Raw genomic sequence first — 19,154 nt, 5'->3', positions numbered from 1 at the left:
AATATTAACTTGTCACCAAGTGCTGAAATGGTATAGCAAGAATGGGAATTGGGAAGGTCCATTAGGGGAAATTTGTACCCAGCTTGGTTTCATTAGCTCTTTTTCTTGTCAGGTGATTAAGAATCTTATTTTCCTGGTCATTTCTGATCTATGATATTCTCAATACTGTACTCATAAGTTTGTGTCTTGAATTCTTGCTCAATATTTACTCAAGACAGTTCCCACTGGAGATATCAAGCAGCTTTACTCCAGCAGCCCACAGAAATCAAAGCCACACTGAACAGCATTTGAGTGTGAAACTTAAACAGCAGTGGATAATTTTCTTCAGCATCTTTTCCTGTATAATAACAAAGGAGTGCCAGAAATTTCAGCATTCTCATGTGTTTCCTTACTCGAGTCAGCATTGACAAAGAGATCAGATAATCATAATTGGATTGATGCATGATGAGGGAACTTTTCCCAGCCCTGCCAACTGACTCCTGACAAATCTCTTAACCAGTTATTTGCTCTGTATGTAGTAAGGATGCTGCTGCCTCCTGATTTTAATGCAAGAGAAGTTAAAAAACTTCTTCCTTAGTGGCATCCTGAAGATTACAGCTCATGCTGAAACAAAATCCACCAACACTTGTGATTCAACTAGCACTAGCAAATCTGTGCATTAATGACAAATAGTCAAGTCACTACAGATGCAAGTGATGCTTAAGGATCTATTCAAAATGTCATTTGCCTTTACTTACCTGTATTTTTTCAATTATCCTTTTTTTTTCCTAAAGAATTATCACTGATCTGCTATTCATACTCAGTGGATAGCTTTATTTCAGTGCAAAAGCAACACCATTTTAGTAATATCTGTACATTTGTAAATTAGTAATATTTGTATATGTTTGTATACATTCTGGGGAGTATAAAGACATTTAAAGGGGAAAAAGTCTCATATGAGGCATTTTGTTTAAATTAAACACACTCTTGTTTTACAAGGACAGAGATGGAGAAATGAAGTTCAGTGTGAAGTTGTCAAGCTTGTCTGGCAAGATGCAAACCCAAATTTCTCACCTGATTGCTCTTCTCTGCCTACAGGGTAAATGTTCCAAATGATGCACAGGAGGTGTGTGGACAAAACCTATTAATAAATAATTGTTTTTGTACCCCTGCCTCCTGCACACTTTCTTGAAAATTCCCTTTTCTTCCTTGTCTCCAGGAGTCATTCATGAGAGTCTACTGAAAATAAGACTGAAGAGTGAATGCAGAGTAGGAAGCCATGCTTAAGTGAAGAGCTCTCAGCTGTCTTCCTCTCCATCTGAGGTTATGAAAGCAGACAGGATATTTCCTCACACTGAAGGACATTTCTGTTGAACGCATATCCAACATCATGTAGAATTTTTCTTATCACGGCACAGTAACAATCCCTAGAAAGAGGAATATGCCCCCCAGGCCTCATAATATCATCTTTTATTAGAAATAAGAACAAAGGATGCAATTAAAACACAAATTTTTCACATCCCAATGGTCTGGAAGTTGCTTGGCAGCACCCTGGTGGTTCCCCCTTTGAAGAAACATCACGGATGCAGCAGCTTGGGAAGGGTAGCACCACCATAATGGGAATGGGAATGTGGCTAAAGAGGTACACGTACACAGCTGGGGAAAAGAGGAACAAATGTTTTAAGGAAATTATCTCTATTTGGAGCCTTTTAGGTTTTGCATTGGGCAGGAACAGGATAGATTTGCCTGTGTCTCTCCACTCTCTGGGCTGTAACCTTGCTGGAGCTGAGGCTCTGTGCAGCCCCTGGATGAACACAGTCCTGGACTTTAGAGTACTGATTAAAAATTATCTTCCCTTTGATTTGAAACCCCCTTCACGTATAAGTCAATATGAACATTTTCTACTAGTTTTGCTTTTTAAAAATTATTTGTCAAGTTCTTAAGAGAAAAACAGCCACCTCCTGGGTTGTGCTTGCCCAAAAATATTCAGACAAAGAACCAAGCCATTTCTGGTATTTGCAACTCCAAGAGATCAGTAATACCATGGTCTGGAACACTACTGATAAATCATTACCCTGTAATGTTGCAAGTATTATTTTATTTCAAGTTTGTCAGGGTTGGCAGCCTTCTGCCCTGCAGAAGCTGGTGTTCACTCCCAGGTGAAGAGTGCTTTTTCACTCTAGGTATCTTTAAAGTGCTGGTTAAAAAAGCTCTAAAGCCTAAAGAAATTAAGTGCATTTCTGAAGGTTGTTATCCCAACAGATCTCCAAATATTTCTGTCCATGTCAGCCCAGGCTGGGGAAAGGCCTGGACCCCTCTTCTACTGCACTCTGTGATAGCCACACACCCTGATTTTGCCTGGCACGTGACAAACCTCACAAGGTTTGTTGTACTCAAAGGGAGAAAAAGTCTTACATTTGGGGAGGACTCCCTTGGAGGAAAAAGGGAAGATGTGTGTATTTTTGCTCTGTGAAGGCAGTCCTTACCTTAGGATCCTCTGTGCTGACAGCCCATCCAGCCCTGGGAGCTCCCTGCACAAGTGTCCACCACTGCAGATCTGAGATTACCTCTGCCTATGTTTTTGTGTTCCTATAAAATTCAAGATTTATCATCCCTTGATGATTGATTGGCCATTCCTGGATCAATAGTGTCCTGTTTCAGTTAGGACAGAGTTGTTTTTCTTCCTAGTAGCTGGTGCAATGCTGTGTTTTGGCTTGGGATGAGAGGAGTGCTGATAACACCCCGATGTTTTAATTGTTGCAGAGCAGTGCTTACACTAAGCCAAGGACATCTCAGCTTCTCACTCTATCCTGCAAACGGGCAGGCTGAGGATGCAGCAAGACCTGGGAGGGGACAGACCCAGTACAGCTGACCCAAACTAGCCAAAGGGGGTATTCCATACCATCTGACATCATGCTAAACAATATATAGGGGTGGCTAGCTGGGGGGAGGAGGGCCGGACTGCTCGGGGTTAGGCTGGGCATCGGTCAGCGGGTGGTGAGCAATTGCACTGTGCATCACTTGTTTTGTACACATTATTAGTAGTAGTACTATTATCATCATTATTGTTATTATTATTGTTATTATTATTTTCCTGTCTTAATAAACTGTCTTTATCTCAACTCACAGGCTTCACTTTCCCGTTTCTCTCCCGCATCCCAGAGAGGGAGGGGGGAGGGTGAGCGAACGGCTGTGTGGTGTTTAGCTGCTGGTTGGGTTAAACCACGACAGTCCTTTTTGGCGCCCAACATGGGGCTCGAAGGGTTGAGATAACGACAGATCTGACCAGAGTGTGTTAAACTAAAATTGGTATAAGTATTAGACCTGCTTAATAGTTGCTAGTCATAATGCTGATTGCTTTAATCTTGTCTGCTGCGCCTGTTTTCCAAATTGAGTATTATAGCACGTTACTTTCTGTATGTGCTCCCTGTCGTGCTGTTTATTCTTTCCGGGCCCTGGTTTAAGGTCATTATAGTATTGTGCAGTGTAACAGTGGCTTATGATACGATGAAATTTCTGGTCATGACTCTAACTTCCTATTTGTACTCAGCACTGTCATTGACTCTATACTTTGGAAACCATATCTCGGAAACTATTAACAATTACATTTATTGCCTTTTTTCATCAGGGAGCCAGTCTGTGGAGGGGAAAGGGGAAGATATTTTTTCCTACTTGTTCACTCTCCCTTTCTCCTTCACCACCCTCTTATCCTCCGAGCTAGTTACAATCGTTCTCCAAGATGTTGAATATCCTTGGGATACTCAGACCAGCATGTTCTTGTTGTTATGCCTCCTGAATGTGCTTCAGATTCTGCTTAAAGTTAAACAGCTACTTAGGAATCTCATCCAGAGATCTGTCCTGAGGCAGGATAGTTGTGAGTGGCAGGGACTGTGGGAGGATATGGGCAGGTTTCTAGAGCAGTTGACACCTCCAGTGTTTTGGAAATTCACCCCTGAACAAAAATCCAGGATTTAGCAAAATCCTAAAAAACTGGCAGAATGCTTGAAAAACGGGTGTCATGACTCTGACAATTCCAAAGTGACACAAATCACTGTAACGTGCTGGGGCCTGGCTCATGCCTATCGAGCTGCAATTGATACTACTATCAATTTAGTGACAGACCCTGTGGCCACTCCAAGTCCTGTGACAGGCCCAACGGCCACTCCAACACCTACGATGGACCCTGCAGCCGCTCTAGCTCCTGCTACTGCAGCCGCTCCAGTTCCAGCTCCTGCAGCCATTCCAGCTCCTGCTCCTGCAGCCACTCCAGTTCCAGCTCCTGCAGCCACTCCAGCTCCAGCTCCTGCAGCAGCTTCAGCTCCTGTTCTTGCAGCTGCTCCAGCTCCTGTGTCTGGGTCAGAGAAATGAGATGTAGCAGTGCAAGTTGTCCCTGCAGAGGGTATTCCAACCCCTGTGGCAGACCCTGTAGCGGGGTCAGAGAAACGAGTTGCCCCTGTACAGAAGGTGAAAAAATGGTATGGAGATTCAGGTCATTTAGAACGCAAAGAGTCTTCTAAGTCTAGGTATAGAGATGATGATGCTGAGCCATCAGGGATTCAGGAGGAGGAAGATGAGGATGCTGAAAAATCAACAGTAACTACCCAAAACCTGTACCAGCGTGAGCTATGAGATGTGCGAAAAGATTTTGGTCGTTGTATAGGTGAGCAGCTTGTCACCTGGCTGCTCCGGTGCTGGGACACTGGAGCCAATTGTGTGGAATTAGACAGCAGGGAAGCCAGACGACTGGGATCCCTTGCTCGAGACACAGGCATTGACAAAGCAATTGCAGATGGAGCACAATCTCACAGCCTCTGGAGGCGTCTCCTCTCAGCTGTGAGAGAAAGGTATCCCTTCAAGGAAGAACTTGTATGTCTACCAGGCAAGTGGACCACTATAGAGAAGGGAATCCAGTACCTGAGGGAATTAGCCGTACGGGAGGTGATTTATGAGGATCCAGACTTCAGACAAACATCCAAAGATCCAGATGAAGTCAGGCATACACAACCCATGTGGCGGAAGTTTGTATGGAGTGCACCATCATCATATGCCAGCTCATTGGCAATAATGGCCTGGAAAGAGGATGAGGAACATAGACTGTCTCCAGAGAGGATATTTTAAGGACCCAAAAGGGTTCCGCTGGGCTTTTGGCATAGCTGCCTCAGAGACAGAGGACATTAAACAGTTGTCTACCTTGCCTGGTCTCTCAGAGGACCCCTCTGTTGTGGGGTTGCTGAGGGTCGAAAAACAGCAAGTGCCAATCGCTACCACAACTGTGCACCGGCGGCAATATCGCACTAACCGAGACTCCCTGATTCCCATCCATAAGCTAATTCGTCAATTGGAGAGCCAAGGAGTGATCAGCAAGACTCATTCACCTTTCAATAGTCCCATATGGCCAGTGCACAAGTCTAATGGCGAGTGGAGACTAACAGTGGACTATTGTGGTCTGAACGAAGTGACGCCACCACTGAGTGCTGCAGTGCCGGACATGCTGGAACTTCAGTACGAACTTGAGTCGAAGGCAGCCAAGTGGTATGCCACAACTGATATCACTAATGCATTTTTCTCCATCCCTCTAGCAGCAGAGTGCAGGCCACAATTTCCCTTCACTTGGAGGGGAGTCCAATATACTTGGAATCGGCTGCCCCAGGGGTGGAAACACAGCCCTACCATTTGCCATGGGCTGATCCAGTCTGCGCTGGAGCAGGGGGAAGCTCCTGTACACCTGCAGTACATCGATGACATTATTGTGAGGAATGTTTTAACAATTCCAATTCGTGTCCATAAATTCGTGTCCATAAATTCGTGTCCCTAAAGAACAATTCTGTTTGAATCCTGTCTGCCTCTGGGCCCTGCACTGGCAGTTTAATTCTTGAACCACAGATGCAGTGTGTCCCAGTCTCCCCCTCATTCCAGTCAATTTATCACGTCTTCAGAAAACACTCCTTAAATTTGTGAACCTGTTTGCTTTTGTTATTCCGGACTTCTATTTCTAACAGTTACAGCCTTTTTTCCTGTCTTCTTCGAGATTAACTTAACACTGCTATAGATGTGTCTGTGAATGGCTGGGGAAGAATGTTTTAATTACTCGTGAAGCGTCAAATAAGAAAGCTGTTTGTGTTTGATGTCTGGGAGTTTCAGAACAACTGATAACAACTAGTGACTGTTATGGGATACTATGTGGATCTTTGGTATCTGGCCAGGGGGCCAAGAGATTAAGAGGAAGGAAAAAGAAGCTGAAGGACGGTTGGGAGACAAGACCTGTGGAGAGTGTACAGAGAGTGTTCCATAAACTTGGAATAGTGCCGAGTAAGTACAAAGGGTGAGAGGAAGACTACGAGCCTTCAGCATGAAAGAACCCTAGAGACCCCCAGAGGAGACTGATGCGCATGCTCCAGTAGGAGGAACTGGACCCCGGAAGCTAATTATAATAATCTACTTTTTTAGAAGTAGTAATGAATATGTATTAGTCTAGGTGCATAAAAATCAGCTGCTTGATGTAACTGGTGTGCGTCCTGGTGGAGCGGAGACTCCCGGTGCACCCAGCGCTGTTTGCTTACCTCTATTCCTATATATTCTTTTAATAAATCCTATTTTTTTATTTAATCCTAATTTGAATCCTGAGCCATTTATAACATTATTGTGTGGGGTGACACAGCAGAGAAAGTTTTTCAGAAAGGGAAGAAAATAGTCCAAATCCTTCTGAAAGCCAGTTTTGCCATAAAACAAAATAAAGTCAAAGGACCTGCACGAGAGATCCAGTTTTTAGGAATAAAATGGCAAGATGGACGTCGTCAAATCCCAATGGATGTGATCAACAAAATAACAGCTATGTCTCCACCAACTAGCAAAAAATAAACACAGACTTTCCTAGGTGTTGTGGGGTTTTGGAGAATGCACATCCCAAATTACAGTCTGATTGTAAACCTGCTCTACCAAGTAACCCGTAAGAAGAATGAGTTTGAATGGGGCCCTGAGCAACGACAAGCCTTTGAACAAATCAAGCAGGAAATAGTCCATGCAGTAGCCCTTGGGCCAGTTTGAACAGGACCAGATGTAAAGAATGTGCTCTACACTGCAGCCGGGGAGAACGGCCCCACCTGGAGCCTCTGGCAGAAAGAACCTGGGGAAACTCGTGGTCAGCCCCTGGGGTTTTGGAGTTGGGGGATACAGAGGATCCAAGGCCCGCTATACTCCAACCGAAAAGGAGATATTGGCAGCATATGAAGGAGTTCGATCTGCTTCGGAGGTGGTCGGTACTGAAGCGCAGCTCCTCCTAGCACCCCGACTGCCGGTACTAGGCTGGATGTTCAAGGGAAGGGTCTCTTCTACGCATCATGCAACTGATGCTACCTGGAGCAAGTGGGTTGCACGGATTACTCAGCGGGCTCGAATAGGAAACCCCAGTCGCCCAGGAATCTTGGAAGTGATTATGGACTGGCCAGAAGTCAAATACTTTGGGATATCATCAGAGGAGGAGGTGGGTCGTGCTGAAGAAGCCCCACTGTACAACCAGTTACCAGAGAATGAAAAGAAATATGCCCTGTTCACTGATGGGTCCTGTCATATTGTGGGGAAGCATCGGAGATGGAAGGCTGCTGTATGGAGTCCTACACGACGAGTTGCAGAAGCTGCTGAGGGAGAAGGTGAATCGAGTCAGTTTGCAGAAGTGAAAGCCATTCAGCTGGCTTTAGACATTGCTGAACGAGAAAAATGGCCAGTTCTCTATCTCTACACCGATTCATGGATGGTAGCAAATGCCCTGTGGGGATGGTTACAGCAATGGAAGCAAAACAACTGGCAGCGTAGGGGCAAACCCATCTGGGCTGCTGCATTGTGGCAAGATATTGCTGCTCGGGTAGAGAACCTGGCTGTGAAAGTACGCCACGTAGATGCTCATGTGCCCAAGAATCGGGCTACTGAAGAACATCAAAACAACCAGCAGGTGGATCAGGCTGCTAAGATTGAAGTAGCTCAGGTGGACCTGGATTGGCAGCATAAAGGTGAATTATTTATAGCCCGATGGGCCCATGACACCTCAGGCCATCAAGGTAGAGACGCAACATACAGATGGGCTCGTGATCGAGGGGTGGACCTGACCATGGACGCTATAGCACAGGTTATTCATGACTGTGAAACATGTGCTGCAATCAAGCAAGCCAAACGGTCAAAGCCTCTTTGGTATGGAGGACGATGGCTGAAATATAAATATGGAGAGGCCTGGCAGATTGATTACATCACACTCCCTCAAACTCGCAATGGCAAGCGCCACGTACTTACAATGGTGGAAGCAACCACCGGATGGCTGGAAACATATCCTGTGCCTCATGCCACCGCCCAAAACACTATCCTGGGCCTTGAAAAGCAAGTCCTATGGCGACATGGCACCCCAGAAAGAATAGAGTCAGACAATGGGACTCATTTCTGAAACAACCTTATAGACACTTGGGCCAAAGAGCATGGTATTGAGTGGGTGTATCACATCCCCTATCATGCACCAGCCTCCGGGAAAGTTGAACGATACAACGCACTGTTAAAGACTACACTGAAAGCAATGGGCGCTGGGACATTCAAAAACTGGGATACGCATTTGGCAAAGGCCACCTGGTTAGTCAATACTAGGGGATCTGCCAACAGAGCTGGACCTGCCCAATCAAGCCTGTTACATACTGTAGAAGGGGATAAAGTTCCTGTAGTGCATGTAAGAAATATGCTGGGTAAAACAGTCTGGGCTACTCCTGCCTCAGGAAAAGGCAAACCCATTCGTGGAATTTGCCGAGGCGATCGGCTCCGGGGCAGACGCGTTCTGCAGCGGAGCGGGGGATCGGGCCAGGCAGGGCTAATTTTCCGGCATCGAGCCGACTTCAGGGAGTCGCCAGGACCCGGCAGCCCTCGTGAGGGAGGCTGACGAGGCGAAGGCGGAGCCAGCAGCGCCCCCTCCCCGGCCGTTCAAAAGCAGCCCCTAGGGAGCGCGAGCGACCAGGAGCGCGGCGACCAGGACGGGCAAACAGGGCGTGGCGCGTCAGAGGGGAGTGGCGCGGCAGTTAGCGCGGCAGTTAGCGCAGGCAGGGCGAGCAGGAAAGGCGGAGAGCAACCCCCTGCCCACAGGAACACCTCTTAACGACAGTCGTTAGCTAGGCGATAATGGTCTCCACCAGGCACGGTGCGCTCTCCAGGAGGTCTGTACACACCCAGACTGACTGCCAGCTCAAAAATGCAGCAGTTCAGGTCTCTGGATGCAGGGAGTGTCAGAGCCTGCTGCTGCCATCGGCGGGAGGCAGAGACGCTGCGTGCGTGAGGTGCGAGCAGGTGGATGACCTGATCTGCATGGTGGCGGAGCTCAAGGAGGAGGTGGAGAGGCTGAGGGCCATCAGGGAGTGTGAGCGGGAGATAGACTTGTGGAGTAACTTCCTGCAGGGCCTCAAGGAGAGGTACCAGGGTGAGACACCCCAAATGGGGGTGGACCCCCTGCCCTGTCGCCGTCGGGCAGAGGGAGGGGACCTGGGAGTTGAGGAGGAATGGAGACAGGTCCCTGCTCGACATGGCAGGCGATGCCCTCCCCTTCCGGCCCCACCTTCCCAGGTGCCCTTACGGAACAGCTTTGAGGCCCTGGAGATTGACAAACCAGCAACTGAGGAAGAGGTAGAAAGCGTTCCCAGGAGGATGCCTAGGGCGAGGAGGTCGACTCCACGCCTCAGGACTGCCTCCACCAAGAAAGACAGGAGGGTGATTGTTGTGGGAGACTCTATCCTTAGGGGAACAGAGGGTCCTATTTGTCGGCCTGACCCTACCCGTAGGGAAGTCTGCTGCCTCCCTGGGGCCAGGGTCAGGGACGTCGCCAGGAAGCTTCCCAACCTGGTACGCCCCTCTGATTATTATCCTCTTCTGATAGTCCAGGTGGGCAGTGACGACATTGAAGACAGAAGCCTGAAGGCAATCAAAAGAGACTTTAGGGGGCTGGGACGGTTAGTGGACGGAGCGGGAGTGCAGGTAGTGTTTTCGTCCATCCCTACGGTGGCAGGGAGGGGTATGGAGAGGACAAGGAAAGCCCACCTGTTAAACACGTGGCTCCGGGGCTGGTGCCAACGCAGAGATCTTGGGTTTTTCGACCATGGGGCGGTTTACTCAGCACCTGGCCTGATGGCCGTAGACGGGTCCCTATCCTTTAGGGGAAAAAGGATCCTTGGCCAGGAGCTGGCGGGGCTCATTGATAGGGCTTTAAACTAGGTAAGAAGGGGGATGGGGGTGAAGCAAGGATTGTTGGGGCTGTGCCAGGGGGAACAATAGCAAGGCCGGGGAATAAGGTAATGGCCCAGCTGAAGTGCATCTACACCAATGCACGCAGCATGGGTAACAAACAGGAGGAGCTGGAAGCCATCGTGCAGCGGGCAGGCTATGACTTGGTTGCCATCACGGAAACGTGGTGGGACCAGTCTCATGACTGGATTGCTGCTATGCCTGGATATAGGCTCTTCAGAAGGGACAGGCAGCACAGAAGGGGTGGCGGTGTGGCTCTCTATATTAGAGAGTCTTTTGATGTTGTAGAACACGAGGCTAGGAATGACAAGATCGAGTCCCTTTGGGTTAGGATCGGCAGGGACAACAAGGCTAGTGTCCTGGTCGGGGTCTGCTATAGACCGCCGAACCAGGATGAGGAGACGGATGAGGAGTTCTACAGGCAGCTGACAGAAGTTGCGAAATCCTCAGCGCTTGTACTCGTGGGGGACTTCAACTTCCCTGACATATCCTGGAAGCACAACACAGCCCAGAGAAAGCAGTCTAGGAGGTTTCTGGAGAGAGTGGAAGATAGCTTCCTGACGCAGCTGATTAGTGAACCTACCAGGGGTGGTGCCCCGCTAGACCTTCTCTTCACAAACAGAGGAGGACTGGTGGAGGATGTGATTGTCAGGAGCTGTCTTGGGCAGAGTGACCATGAAATGGTGGAGTTCACTATTCTTGGCGAGGCCAGGAAGGGAACCAGTAAAACCACTGTATTGGACTTTCGGAGGGCTGACTTTGGGCTGCTCAGGACACTAGTTGGTGGAATCCCTTGGGAGGCGGTTCTGAAGGGCAGAGGGGTCCAGGAAGGCTGGGCGCTCTTCAAGAGGCAAATCCTAATGGCGCAGGAGCGGTCTGTTCCCATGTGCCCAAAGATGAGCCAGTGGGGAAGAAGACCAGCCTGGCTGAACAGAGAACTGTGGCTTGAGCATAGGAGAAAAAAGAGGGTTTATAATCTTTGGAAAAGTGGGCAGGCCACTAGGGAGGACTATAAGGATGTTGCGAGGCTGTGCAGGGACAAATTTAGGAAGGCCAAAGCTCATCTGGAGCTCAATCTGGCTACTGCCGTTAAAGATAACAAAAAAAGCTTTTATAAATACATCAACACAAAAAGGAGGACAAAGGAGAATCTCCATCCTTTACTGGATGCGGGGGGAAACTTAGTTACAAGAGATAAGGAAAAGGCGGAGGTGCTCAATGGCTTCTTTGCCTCAGTCTTTAGAGGCAAAACCGGTTGTTCTCTGGATACCGAGTCCCCTGAGCTGGTGGAAGGGGATGGGGAGCAGGATGTGGCCCTCACCATCCACGAAGAACTGGTTGGTGACCTGCTACGGCACTTGGATGTGCACAAGTCGATGGGGCCGGATGGGATCCACCCAAGGGTACTGAGAGAACTGGCAGAGGAGTTGGCCAAGCCCCTATCCATCATTTATCAGCAGTCCTGGATATCGAGGGAGGTCCCAGCTGACTGGCGGCTAGCGAATGTGACGCCCATCTACAAGAAGGGCCGGAGGGCTGACCCGGGGAACTACAGGCCTGTCAGTTTGACCTCAGTACCAGGGAAGCTCATGGAGCAGATCCTCTTGGGAGTCATCATGCGGCACTTGAAGGGCAAGCAGGCGATCAGGCCCAGTCAGCATGGGTTTATGGAAGGCAGGTCCTGCTTGACGAACCTGATCTCCTTCTATGACAAAGTGACGCGCTGGGTGGACGAGGGAAAGGCTGTGGATGTGGTCTACCTTGACTTCAGCAAGGCTTTTGACACCGTCTCCCACAGCATTCTCCTCAAGAAACTGGCTGCTCTTGGCTTGGACTGGCGCACGCTTCGTTGGGTTAGAAACTGGCTGGATAGCAGGGCCCAAAGAGTTGTGGTAAATGGAGTCAAGTCCAGTTGGAGGCCAGTCACTAGTGGCATCCCCCAGGGCTCGGTGCTGGGGCCGGTCCTCTTTAACATCTTCATCACTGATCTGGATGAGGGCATTGAGTGCACCCTCAGTAAGTTTGCAGATGACACCAAGTTAGGTGCGTGTGTCGATCTGCTCGAGGGTAGGAAGGCTCTGCAGGAGGATCTGGATAGGCTGCACCGATGGGCTGAGGTCAACTGTATGAAGTTCAACAAGGCCAAGTGCCGGGTCCTGCACCTGGGGCGCAATAACCCCAAGCAGAGCTACAGGCTGGGAGATGAGTGGTTGGAGAGCTGCCAGGCAGAGAAGGACCTGGGAGTGATGGTGGACAGTTGGCTGAATATGAGCCAGCAGTGTGCTCAGGTGGCCAAGAAGGCCAACGGCATCCTGGCTTGTATCAGAAACAGCGTGACCAGCAGGGCTAGGGAGGTGATCGTCCCCCTGTACTCGGCTCCGGTGAGGCTGCACCTCAAGTACTGTGTTCAGTTTTGGGCCCCTCGCTACAAGAAGGACATTGAGGTGCTTGAGCGGGTCCAGAGAAGGGCGACGAAGCTGGTGAGGGGTCTGGAGAACAAGTCCTATGAGGAGCGGCTGAGGGAGCTGTGATTGTTCAGCCTGGAGAAGAGGAGGCTCAGGGGCGACCTTTTTGTGCTCTCTACAGATACCTTAAAGGAGGCTGTAGAGAGGTGGGGGTTGGCCTGTTCTCCCACGTGCCTGGTGACAGGACGAGGGGGAATGGGCTAAAGTTGCGCCAGGGGAGTTTTAGGTTAGATGTTAGGAAGAGCTTCTTTACCGAAAGGGTTGTGAGGCATTGGAACAGGCTGCCCAGGGAGGTGGTGGAGTCACCATCCCTGGAAGTCTTCAAAAGACGTTTAGATGTAGAGCTTAGGGATATGGTTTAGTGGGGACTGTTAGTGTTAGGTTAGAGGTTGGACTCGATGATCTTGATGTCTCTTCCAACCTAGAAATTCTGTGTGATTCTGTGTGTGTGAATTGCTTTCGCTCAGGGACCTGGATACACTTGGTGGGTGATGCAAAAGAACGGAGAGGTCCGTTGTGTACCTCAAGGAGATTTAATACTGGGTGAGAATAGCCCATGAACTGAATTGTACCATGTTAATTACTATATAATACTGTATGTTTTCACTACTATGACTACTATAGGTGACTAATTAGAATGTATGGAAAAGAGTGTAACCTGAGCATGACATAAATGGTATGGAATAAGGGGTGGATAGATGTCCTGGTTTCAGTTAGAACAGAATTAATTTTCTTCCTAGTAGCTGGTGCAATGCTGTGTTTTGGCTTAGGATGAGAAGAGTGCTGATAACACCCCGATGTTTTAATTGTTGCAGAGCAGTGCTTATACCAAGCCAAGGACATCTCAACCTTTTGCTCTGTCCTGCCAACAGGCAGGCTGGGGGTGCAGCAAGACCTGGGAGGGGACAGACCCAGGACAGGTGACCCAAACTAGCCAAAGGGGTATTCCATACCATCTGACGTCATGCTAAACAATATATAGGGGTGGCTAGCCGGGGGAGGGAGCCGGACTGCTCGGGGTTAGGCTGGGCATCGGTCAGCGGGTGGTGAGCAATTGCACTGTGCATCACTTGTTTGTACATATTATTATTACTTTCCTATTATCACCATTGTATTATTATTATTATTATTTTGTTATTATTATTTTCCTGTCTTATTAAACTGTCTTTATCTCAACTCACGGGCTTCACTTTCCATTTCTCTCCCCCATCCCAGAGAGGGAGGGGGGAGGGTGAGCGAACGGCTGCGTGGTATTTAGCTGCCGGCCAGGTTAAACCGTGACATTGGGCCATCAGCAAAAAGTCAATGGCTGCCCGATTCTGCAACACTGAGTGTCGCAGACTGTCCATATCATCCATCATTTGAGAGAGGATGTCGGTAGTTGCGTTGAACTGTTTCACTTTCCAACATGCCAACTTTTCTGTTTGTGTCCGTGTCTTCGCGGCTGCCACCCCTGGTGTGAAGAAGGAGGCAAATATTCACGTGGTTGCTGACCATAATTCAACATCATCTTTATAGTCAGGTGTTAGACCATGAGTGTCTCTTTTTGCTCTACTGGACATCGTCTTGGAGATATTCAGCCAGTCGTGGTGGTGAAGTGCAAATAATCCCAATCGACCAAGGTAGCAGGGACCTCCGCACGCATTCACTGGTATCCCCTGCCATGCTTGGTCTCCACAAATCAAGAACATGCCCGGGGGAAGGGCCTTCGCAGTCCCATTGTTCCACAGGAGTCTCTCGTTTTGTATGTCTCTAATTCGAGCATCTTCTATGCGCGCCACTAATCCGGCCACATATAACGAGTCTGTGACCGCATTCAAGGGCGTTGTCATCCATTCCATGAAGGCCCACACAATGGCCGATAGTTCCAGTGTTTGTAGAGTATCTCCCGATGTAGCTTGTTGTAGTTGTTGTGATCTGGCGGCGTCTGACTGTAGGTGGGCTGCATTGCAGGCGGGGCAGGTGTTGAGATCGTGGGCGGCGATGCCATCTTGTAGTGGGCCAGTAGCTGCCCTCATGCTCTCTAGGCATGTCTCCGGCCCTAGCTGTACCTGCATATCCACCAATGCAAATCTCCCAACCCCCATTAATTGCTCAGTAGTTACGTATTCTAAAGGATCTCCCGGTGGTCGGGGTGTGTGAGCACTGATATCGCATAATCGCTGCCAATGAGCCTGCCATAGCAGCTGGCCAGATCGTGTCATAATCATTCTTACAATAGTTTTGATGTCCTCGGGACATAAAATACTGCTACCCCAAATATAATTAAGCAGCTGCTTGGTCGGCTCACTATGCAACCCACTCTCGTTTACTGTGGCTCTCAGCTGGGATAGTAGTTTCTAATCAAGCGGGCTGTGAGCTCCCTGCAGACCCACAGCCCCTTGTCCATAGGTTACTGGGAAAGCCTGATCAGCGAGCGGGCTCAGCAATTCAAAGTCCTGAGCGTCTGCCGCCTCTCTGGCTATCGCCTGCCAATTAACCCTTTATATCCCCTGTGGGGAGGGCTTTGGCAGTGGCTTAGTGGGAGCCTTACGGCTCGGCTCTCTCTGGGTGTATCCTCTTTCGGTTTTAAAATGAGTCGCCCCACCACCTCCTCCTCGCTGTCGGAGACCCCGTTTTCTGCTCCTGAGACTTGTATCCCAGTTTCGACCGTGGTCGGAAGGGGTGGCGCTGTAGGCCATGTCGCCTGATCTGCGTCCGTGTTTTTACTTGGGGGGGGGGGGGGGTGATGCCCCGGGGGCCCCGGTGAAGGGTGCCGTGGCTTAACAGTTATCGGTCTCCCAGACGGTGGTATAGACGAGTAATCGCCCTCCACAGAGAACAGTCCCTCTGATTCTCGGGGCTGACCTCCTAATTGCTGGGTAGCCACAGCTGCAACTTGCTGTTCTAACTTCACAGAATCACAGAATTTCTAGGTTGGAAGAGATCTCAAGATCATCGAGTCCAACCTCTGACCTAACACTAACAAGTCCTCCACTAAACCATATCCCTAAGCTCTACATCTAAACGTCTTTTAAAGACCTCCAGGGATGGTGACTCCACCACCTCCCTGGGCAGCCCGTTCGTTCCAATGCCTCACAACCCTTTTGGTAAAGAAGTTCTTCCTAACATCCAACCTAAACCTCCCCAGGCGCAACTTAAGCCCATTCCCCCTCGTCCTGTCACCAGGCACGTGGGAGAACAGACCAACCCCCACCTCTCTACAGCCTCCTTTAAGGTACCTGTAGAGAGCAATAAGGTCGCCCCTGAGCCTCCTCTTCTCCAGGCTGAACAAGCCCAGTTCCTCATAGGACTTTGTTAGGAATGTTTTAACAATTTGTGTCAATAAAGAACAGTCCTGTCTGCCTCTGGGTCCTTCACTGGCAATTTAATTCTTGAACCACAGATGCAGTGTGTCCCAGTCTCCCCCTCGTTCTAGTCAATTTATCAAGTCTTCAGAAAATACTCCTCAAATTTATGAACCTGTTTGCCTTTGTTATTCTGGACTTCTGTTTCTAACAGTTACAGCCTTTTTTTTGTCTTCTTCGAGATTAACTTAACACTGCTATAGGTGTGAGTGTCCCTGTGAATGGCTGGTGAGGAATGTTTTAATTACTCATGAAGTGTCAATAAGAAGGCTATTTGTGTTTGTATGAAGTCTTTGATGTCTGGGGGTTTCAGAACAACTGATAACAACTAGTGACTGTTATGGGATACTATGCAAGCCTCTGATATCTGGCCAGGTGGCCAAGAGATTAAGAAGAAGAAAAAAAGAAGCTGAAGGACGGCTGGGAGACAAGACCTGCAGGGGATTCTGTATAAACTTGACACGGTGCCAAGGAGTACAAAGGGGAAGGACAAGAAAAAAACTTGGAGAGGAAGACTACGAGCCTTCAGCATGAAAGACCCCTAGAGACCCCCAGAGGGACCACCGGAGACTGATGCGCATGCTCCAGTAGGAGGGACTGGACCCCGGAAGCTAATTATAATAACCTATTTTTTTTTAATAGTAGTAATGAATATGTATTAGTCTAGGAGCATAAAAATCAGCTACTTGATGTAACTGGTGTGCGTCCTGGTGGAGCGGAGACTCCCGGTGCACCCAGCGCTGTTTGCTTACCTCTATTCTTTTAATAAATCCTATTTTTTTATTTAATCCTATTTTGAAGACTGAGCCATTTCTAACAACTTGTTCTCCAGACCCCTCACCAGCTTTGTTGCCCTTCTCTGGACTCGCTCAAGCACCTCGATGTCCTTCTTGTAGCGAGGGGCCCAAAACTGAACACAGTACTCAAGGTGCGGCCTCACCAGAGCCGAGTACAGGGGGACGATCACCTCCCTAGCCCTGCTGGCCACACTGCTTCTTATACAAGCCAGGATGCCGTTGGCCTTCTTGGCCACCTGAGCACACTGCTGGCTCATATTCAGCTGACTAGCAACCAATGCTCCCAGGTCCTTCTCTGCCAGGCAGCTTTCCAACCACTCATCTCCCAGCCTATAGCGCTGCTTGGGGTTATTGCGCCCCAGGTGCCGGACCTGGCACTTGGCCTTGTTGAACTTCATACAGTTGACCTCAGCCCATCGGTCCAGCCTGTTCAGATCCTCTTGCAGAGCCTTCCTACCCTCGAACAGACTGACACACTCACCTAACTTGGTGTCATCTGCAAACTTACTGAGGGTACACTCAATGCCCTCGTCCAGATCATCGATAAATATATTAAAGAGGACCAGACCCAGTACTGAGCCCTGGGGGAGGCCACTAGTGACCGGCCTCCAACTGGATTTGACTCCATTCACCACGACTCTTTGGGCCTGGCTATCCAGCCAGTTTTTAACCCAACAAAGCGTATGTATATATACTACTGTATGTCATCACTACCATGATTACTATATACCCTAGATGAAAATGGTGATTCATTAACATGTATGGGAAAGAGTGTAACCTTAGCACGACATAAATGGTATGGAATAAGGGGTGGATAGATGTCCTGGTTTCAGTTAGGACAGAGTTGATTTTCTTCCTAGTAGCTGGTGCAATGCTGTGTTTTGGCTTGGGATGAGAAGAGTGCTGATAACACCCCGATGTTTTAATTGTTGCAGAGCAGTGCTTATACTAAGCCAAGGACATCTCAGCCTTTTGCTCTGTCCTGCCAACAGGCAGGCTGGGGATGCAGCAAGAGCTGTGAGGGGACAGACCCAGGACAGGTGACCCAAACTAGCCAAAGGGGTATTCCATACCATCTGACGTCATGCTAAATAATATATGGGGTGGCTAGCCGGGGTGGGGAGGAGGGCCAGACTGCTTGGGGTTAGGCTGGGCATCGGTCAGCGGGTGGTGAGCAATTGCATTGTACATCACTTGTTTTGTACACATTATTATTAGTAGTACTATTATCATCATTATTGTTATTATTATTATTATTATTATTTTCCTGTCTTAATAAACTGTCTTTATCTCAACTCACAGGCTTCACTTTCCCATTTCTCTTCCCCATCCCAGAGAGGGAATGGGGAGGGTGAGCAAATGGCTGTGTGGTGTTTAGCTGCTGGCTGTGTTAAACCACGACAGGTTTTTTTTTGTCTCCCCTTGTGGTTGAATTGCAGGGATGAAGAGTCACAGCAAAACATCAGCAGCAGCTTCAGCTGGCGAAAGATGTGACAGACATAAGCTGCAAAGGGTCTAAAAGGATTTCAAAAGTTTCAAAATAGGTCTTGTGTCTCTTCTTTGAAAAGTGTCTTGAGGTTGCTTTACTGCTTGAGCTGCCCCCCCCTTTTTTTTTTCTGGTTTAACACATTTTTATTTGCTTTCTTACAGCAGGTATGTGGGTCAAAGCCAACTTGGGCTGTAGAGGGAATCCTAAGGGATAGCCTGAAAGCTGTGAAAGCAAAAACATGAGGATTTTTTAGTTAAGAATTTTTGGGAATCTTTTGGTTATGAAATTGTTGTTAACATAACTCTAGTGCTTTGTGTACTCTTGACAGAAAAGTTCCTCTTGGTATGGCTGAAAAACACACATTGCTCAGTTGTGGCACATCTCCCAGCAATGTTGCATGAGAAAATGTGCTATTTTCAAAGCACAAAAGAAACAAATAAGTTCCACCAGTGCTACCAGAAACGTTTTAGATTTTTACACCTAAACTCATCATTTTGTATCTACCTCTATACCTTTTTCTCTTTTGTAGCACAACGCACATCTGAAAAAGCACTTCTCCACCTGAGAAAGGAGTCTGGGATGTTAATTTCCCATTAATTAAAGTGGGAATCAAATAGTCACTCTCTTGGACTGCTGTACAAACAACACCATGAGTGGGTCATGCTTTGCAGGCACAAATGCAGAGCTGAGGGACTCAAGCCACTCGTGTCCATCAAGGGCAGGCTTAGGTCTGCATCATGTTGCCAACTGAAGCAAGCTGGAAAACCCCAACTCTCAGTAATTTGCATTAATTTTGCTGAATCTGTTATCCCTAAATCAC

General features: G+C 48.5%; 1 protein-coding gene across 1 annotated transcript in view; it reads left to right on the top strand.

Annotated features, from left to right (window-relative positions):
* Window positions 1–19,154, top strand: part of LOC119712996 (immediate early response 3-interacting protein 1) — a 349,750-nt gene that overhangs the window by 161,601 nt on the left and 168,995 nt on the right. The gene's annotated exons all lie outside the window — the stretch shown is intronic.

The sequence above is a fragment of the Anas platyrhynchos genome, chromosome W (genome assembly GCF_047663525.1).
Source record: "Anas platyrhynchos isolate ZD024472 breed Pekin duck chromosome W, IASCAAS_PekinDuck_T2T, whole genome shotgun sequence".
Taxonomy (NCBI): Eukaryota; Metazoa; Chordata; class Aves; order Anseriformes; family Anatidae; genus Anas; species Anas platyrhynchos.
Note: the sequence above shows the minus strand (reverse complement) of the source record. Positions and strands in the feature narration are given on the sequence as shown.